Source organism: Lactuca virosa, chromosome 7 (genome assembly GCF_052849685.1).
Source record: "Lactuca virosa cultivar CGN04683 chromosome 7, Lactuca_virosa_CGN04683_v6, whole genome shotgun sequence".
Taxonomy (NCBI): Eukaryota; Viridiplantae; Streptophyta; class Magnoliopsida; order Asterales; family Asteraceae; genus Lactuca; species Lactuca virosa.
The window spans coordinates 69,936,261-69,943,578 of NC_136432.1; positions in this window are offsets into that span (position 1 = coordinate 69,936,261).

The following is a 7,318-nucleotide window of genomic DNA, read 5'->3' on the forward strand; positions in this document are numbered from 1 at the left end:
TTGTAGCTTCAGGTTCTGGTCCACAGGAAAAGCAAAAGGAGATTGATGATTATTGCTGAGGCTCTCAAGCGAAAGAAGAGAGACAAAGAGCTTGATGAAACCTTGAAGGTTGCAAGGGAAGCAAAGGAGAGGGAAAGGAGAAACAAGGAAGAAGAAGAAGCCTTGAACTGCAAAAAGGCCTTGTTTCCCTTATGGACTAAAGAGGCACTTATCAATCAAGCTATAGAGTTTCCAAGTATTTATTGGTTGGAACCTGTTGCTTCTTTTGACTGTGATAATTCTAAGGACTCGCAGTTCAACATGCCAATCACACGAAAGGCATTCACGTTCCACTGCTTTGATTCGACTGCTGAGGTTCCTTTTCCTCATCCAAAGGTTGACCGAGAGCTTATTGATTTCTATCTGAAGTATGGACAACCTCAGTACTTGACATGGAGCGCACAGAAAATAATCACTGTCAAGGTATCGAAACCTACGTCTGCTGGGAGATTTGTAAATGTCAATTTCAAAATCACACGAGGTTCTGCAAACTCGGTGTCGATTATATCTCTAGCAGATCTTCCGAATCTAAACCCTCATGATTGGATTTTATTATTTAATATTCTGCTCACAAATCCGAGGGAATATGAACCGATTTTGGAGCACTTGAAGAGGATGTTGGCTTCTTACATCCATGAGGTCGCAGCTATGGATCAAGAGATAGCGAAAGTAATGAACCAGAAACCGACCATCAAGCCAACATCGAAACCAGGAGATGTGAATAAGATGAAGATGGGCCAAATAGATTCAAAACATCTCACTGTGATGTTTACAAAAGGCGAAGCTCAAAAATTTTTGTTCGCTCTTGTTGATAAACATTTATTTTCAACTGACTGCTTGGAGCACATCATCAACATTATACATCGGTACAAGCAGAACTCAGAAGCTGACAAGAAGAATTTTACTGACATGCTTCGGTGGTACATAACGTTCCGTCATCATTTGCTGGCTATCATTCCGAAGGTGTTCAAAACAATAAAGAAGACTTCTGCAGCTCAACCGAAGTGAGCTTTCGGTCCCATTGACGCAAAGGGGGAGATTGTTGAGTCTAATTGTGTTGCGTCTTGGGCTTTTTGTTTTGTATCCGGATTGGGCCTGTCCATCCGTGATTATCTACTAGGGTTATACTATAAATATGCATGCATGTATGCATTAGACGTTTATGTTTTATTACGTTCATTGTTTTGTAACCCTAAACACCTCTACAGTTGAAGTTCTAAATCGAGCTCTTCTGAGGTGTTGAAGTATTAATCATACGACATATTCAAAGCCATTCTTGTGTTCTTGATTACATTCTTAACTGTTTGCTTGCATAGAATCTAACGATCCTAAAAGAACATTGTTCTAACAAAACTCTAGGTTTTAAGTACTACAATCACATATGATTGCATACTAAGGGTGTATGGCCATTCTAATGAGTTTACGGCCATATGGTAAGTCTTATATGAGTTTACGGCCTAGGGTTTACGGCCCTATGAGTTTACGGCCGTAACCTCATAGTATCTTATAGCATTTTGTGTTTTAAAGTCCTAGGTTCTTCCTTGAGGTGTTCTAGACTTAGTTCCAAGGCTTAGTAAGAGGTTTAGGGTTCATTTGCATCCTTAATTTGAGTTTACGGCCCAAGAAGATTACCTTGGCCGTAAACACCTTTTGATCTTGATTTCTTTATGTTTTCAAGTAGTATAATCAGTAAGTGTTACACAAAGGAAGGTACTCAAGGGTTTAGAAGCCTTTAGGAGTGTTTAAAGTCAACATATGCTTCATTATATGGGTTTACGGCCAAGGGAGATTGCCTAGGCCATAAACTCCCTTTGTTCTTGTCAATTGGATGATTCCTAAGTGTTCTTCAAGTATTTTGTGTATATAGCAAGCTTAGGAGTGAGTACTTACAATATAGAAGCTTGATAGGGTGATTAAAGTCCAAAAACACTAGTGTGTGTTCTTGGTGTTCTTGGTGAAATGAAGAACACTTGAAAATCTAGCAAAATGGAATGATTTCATGGATGAAATCATGTATAATCACTAGATAAGGAGATGTAACAACAATTCAAGTGAAAGAATTCTTACATTTTTGGAAGATCAAAGTGAAGATCTTATGATACTTGAGAGAGAATATTGGGTGTTCTTGACTAGAAATGGAAGAAATGGAGAAAAGTGATGTAAAATCATGCATATAGCATGGGTTTACGGCCTACACATGAGTTTACGGCCCAACCAATGTGTTGGCCGTAAACTCCTCTTAATGAGTTAAGAGTTTGATCAAGGCACAATGGAATCAAGTAGATACTTCCTAATACCCGATTCTTGAATACACTAGGCTTAGAACACCCAAACATACCCTAAATAATGCTAAAAGATAGCAGAAACAAGTTTGTCTTTGATTAAATTGACTGGAAGTACAAGATAGAAATTTCGGGTTGTCACAAGTTCTTCTACCTTCTCCTTCTTCTTCTTGCTCAACAATGCATCAAGATTCCTTCACAAGGGAAAAAATCACACACACACACACTTTAAGGAGGCTAGGGTTTCGGGAATAAGTCTCTGAGAGGTGAAGGAGGCGGGTTTGGGGCTATAATGGTGTTTAAATAGGGTACACTCCCTAAAATTAGGGCTTCATCCAGATTGGCGGACTCACCGAGTCTGGGAATATGGACTCGTCGAGTCGCCACGCCTACTCCATGTGCTAACTCGCTGCTACTCGATGAGTTAGGGCCACTGACTCGTCGAGTAGCTTCTAGAATAAAAGAAAAATAATGTTTCAAATGCATACCAGGAACGGGGCGTTACAACTCTCCCCCACTTATCTTAGACTTCGTCCTCGAAGTCTGCTGCTACCGAATCTGAAAATAACTCCAGATAATGCTCCCTCATCTCCTCCTCGGTCTCCCATGTCCATTCTGAACCCTTCCGGTGCTACCACTGCACCTTCACTAGCTGAACCACCTTGTTCCTCAAGGTCTTCGTCTTCCGATCCAAGATCGCAACTGGTCTCTCGATGTAATTCAGGCTGCAGTCAACCTGAATATCCTCCAACAGTACAACTGTTGACTCATCCACCAAACACATCCGTAACTGAGACACATGGAAAGCATTATAGATCTGGCTAAGCTCTGCTGGAAGATCTAACCGATAAGAAACCCGACCCACCCGGGCCAAAACCCTAAAGGGACCAATGAACCTGGGGCCCAGCTTGCCCTTTTTCCGGAACCTGATGACACCCTTCCAGGGTGACACTTTCAGGAGGACCATATCGCCTACCTGAAACTCCAACTCAGAACGCCTCCTGTCGGCGTAACTCTTCTGCCGACTCTGAGCCGTCAGGACCCGGCTACGAACCTGCTGTATCAACTCTGTGGTCTTAAGCACCACCTCAGTGCTCCCCATGACTCTCTGACCAACCTCGCCCCAATAGATTGGGGTCCTACACTTCCTCCCGTAAAGCATCTCGAAAGGAGGGCGGTCAATACTGGCGTGGTAACTGTTGTTATACGAAAATTCCGCTAATGGAAGATATGTATCCCAACTGCCACCAAAATCTAGAACACATGCCCGAAGCATGTCCTCGAGAGTCTGAATCATTCTCTCGCTCTGCCCGTCCGTCTGAGGGTGGAAAGCGATGCTGAAAAGAAGACGAGTCCCCATCTCGTCATGGAACCGCTTCCACAACCTAGAATTGAACCGGACGTCTCGATCTGATACTACTGAAACAGGCACTCCATGACGTGCCACAACTTCTCATATATAATTATCGGCTAACTTCTCGGCCGATATACTCTCCTGGATCAGTACAAAATGCACGCACTTGGTCAATCGATCCACTATGACCCAAATCGAGTCGAATCCACGTGCAGTCCTGGGAATCTTAGTAACGAAATCCATGGTGATATCATCCCATTTCCACACGGGAATGTCTAATGGTTGCATCTTGCCGTGGGGTCTCTGGTGTTCTGCCTTGACGTTCCTGTAGGTCAGGCATCTCTCCACGTACCAAGCTGCGTCCTGCTTCATGCAGGGCCACCAATAATCGGTTCAAAGATCTCTATACATCTTCGTCGCCCCTGGGTGGATGGAGAACCGAGACTTGTGGGCCTCATCCATCAGCACTTGCCGTACTCCTCCCCAGTACGGTACCCAAACTCTCCCATGAAGGGTCAACAATCCTCGACTGTCATAGTCAAAGGAGGCTACTCGGCCCACAATCCTCTCACACTTCTGCCTCTCCTCCTTCAGGCCATCAACCTGCGCCTCTCTAATCTGCTCCAACAAGGTAGTAATCAATGTCACCCTCAGACAAATATCCCTGATCGGGGCTGCTACCACCTTGCGGCTCAGGGCGTCGGCCACTACGTTGGCCTTGCCCGGATGGTAAAGGATCTCACAGTCATAATCCTTTACCACATCTAACCATCGACGCTGTCTCATGTTCAGATTCGGCTGATCCATGAGGTACCTCAAACTCTTGTGATCTGTGTAAATGATACAACGGACCCCATAGAGGTAATGTCTCCAAATCTTGAGGGCGAACACCACTGCCCCCAGCTCTAAATCATGCGTCGGATAGTTAGCATCATGAGGCTTCAACTGTCTAGCGGCATAAGCTATCACATGCCCTCGCTGCATCAACACTGCTCCCATACTTGTGATCGAAGCATCACAGTAGACTACGAAGTCATCCACTCCCTCTGGGAGGGTAAGAATCGGTGCCTTGCACAATCTCTGCCTGAGGGTCTCAAATGCTGTCTGCTGCTCAGGCCCCCAGCGAAATACCACCGACTTCCTGGTCAGTCGAGTGAGCAGAACTGCTATCTTGGAGAAATCCTGGATGAATCTCCTGTAGTACCCTGCCAACCCTAGGAAGCTCCGAATCTCAGATGGAGACCTCGGGACCTCCCACTGCATCACGGCCTCTATCTTGGCCGGATCCACTAGTATACCCTTCTGGTTGATGAGGTGTCCAAGGAACTGCACCTCGCGCAACCAGAACTCGCACTTGGAGAACTTTTCGAAAAGTCTCTCCCTCCTCAGCGTCTCTAGCACCTCTCTCAGGTGCTCCTCGTGCTGCTCCTGAGTCTTGGAATAAACCAATATGTTATCAATGAACATTATCACTGACCGATCCAGCATCGGTCTGCATACGCGGTTCATGAGATCCATGAACGCGGCTGGAGCGTTGGTGAGCCCGAACGGCATCACCACGAACTCATAATGACCATATCGGGTCCTAAAAGTGGTCTTTTGCACATCCTCATCCCTGACCCGCATCAGGTAATATCCTGACCGTAGATCAATCTTGGAGAACCAAGATGCTCCCTGAAGCTGGTCAAACAAATCGTCTATCCTCGGGAGTAGGTAACGGTTCTTCACCGTTACCTTGTTCAGCTCCCGGTAATCTATGCACATACGGTGCGACCCATCATTCTTCCTCACGAACAGGATCGGGGCTCCCCATGGTGAACTACTCGGCCTGATGAGACCCTTGTCTAGCAGCTCCTGCAGCTGCGTAGACAACTCCTGCATCTCTGGAGGAGCCAGCCGATATGGTGCCTTGGCTATCGGAGCCGCACCCGGAATCAGGTCAATCCGAAACTCGACCTGTCTCTCAGGAGGTATCCCAGGCAAATCCTCTGGAAATACATCCGGGTACTTGCATACTACTGGTACATCGTCAACTGCCGCCTTGCCTTCTCCCGGGCATCTAAAACATAGGCGACGTACCCCGCACAACCCTGCTGAAAGTAGCGCCTCGCTCTCGCTACTGAACACAGAATCGGTCCGCGTTGTGGCCTCTCCCCCTGAATCACTAACTCTCCCCCACTAGGAGTGCGAACCCTCACTAACTGTAGTTCACAATCAATCACTGCCCCATTGGGGCTCAACCAATCCAGACCCACTATGACCTTATTCCCTCGCAGGGGAATAGGAACCAGATCTACTGAAAACTGCTCATCAAATAACCGCAGCGAACACCCCTTATGTACCCTCGCGACCCTGACGGTCCTGTCATCAGGTATCTCAACCTCAAGTGGACTGTCCAGCTCCCCCGGAGCTCTACTAAACCGCTTGCTAAGTGCAAGCGAGACAAACGATCGGGTAGCCCCCGAGTCAAACAATACTGTAGCTGAAATGTCGTTCACTAAGAACGACCCCGTCACCATATCAGGAGTCGCCTGCGCCTCCTCTGCTGTCATCTGGAAAGCTCTACTCTTCGCCACTGGCGCCTCAGCCCGACCCTAACGGCCGTCTGTAATCCTCAAAGTAGCAGGGGCAGGTGCTGCCACCTTCCCTGCTGCTGCAAAACTCGGGCACTGGCACTTTTTATGTCCCCTCTGATTGCAATGGAAGCAAATCAGATCAGCTGCTGAGGTAGTGGTGGTAGTGGCTGTACAATCCCTACTCATATGCCCGGTCCGACCGCACTTGTAGCAGCCGGAGATCCCTGCCTTGCACGCCCCATTGTGCAATCTCCCACACTTGCCACACCGACTGTGGCTCTGCTGTCCTCTAGATCTGTGATCCGATACCTTGGGCTTCCTTTCCCGAACTCCCTGTGCCAGACGCCGCCTCTGGCTTCCTCTTCTTCTCCATCTCCAAATCTATCTCTCTCTCTCGAGCCCTCGCAATCATGTCATCCAGCGTTTTACAGCTAGACCGGCTCACAAACTGGCGGATATCACTCCACAACATCTCATGATAACGGGCCTTCTTCATTTCCTCATCAGCTGCGTACTGAGGAACGAGAAGAGCCCTCTCTCTGAACTTGGCGGTAATCTCCGCCACTATCTCTGTAGTCTGGGTGAGATCCTGAAACTCCCTAGCTAACTGCTGCACCTCAATAACCGGTGCAAACTCGGCTCTGAACCTGGTAGTAAAATCATACCAAGTCATCGCATCAAGTGCTGCGTCATCCCCGATGACATGCCCGATCTCCTCCCACCAATCTCGTGCCCTGTCCTTCAGAAGACAGGATGCTAGTCTGACCTTTTCCCCCTCGGGACATCTGCTGGTGCAGAACGCGTTGGCGACATCTGCCAACCACCTGGTACTCGCTATGGGGTCCCGCTCCCCATGATAGTCTGGTGCTCCACAAGCCCGGAACTCCCTGAAGGTGAGTGTGCGCGACCCCATCATGGCCGCCACCTCAGCACGGAAGGTGCTCAACCTCTCGTCCATCAGCTCTAGAATACCCTCCTTGATCAAACCGAAGATCACAGGAGTCTGCTCAAGTATAGTGTGAGTAACCTCTGAGGAGAGAAACTCCCTAGTATGCTCATCTAAATGA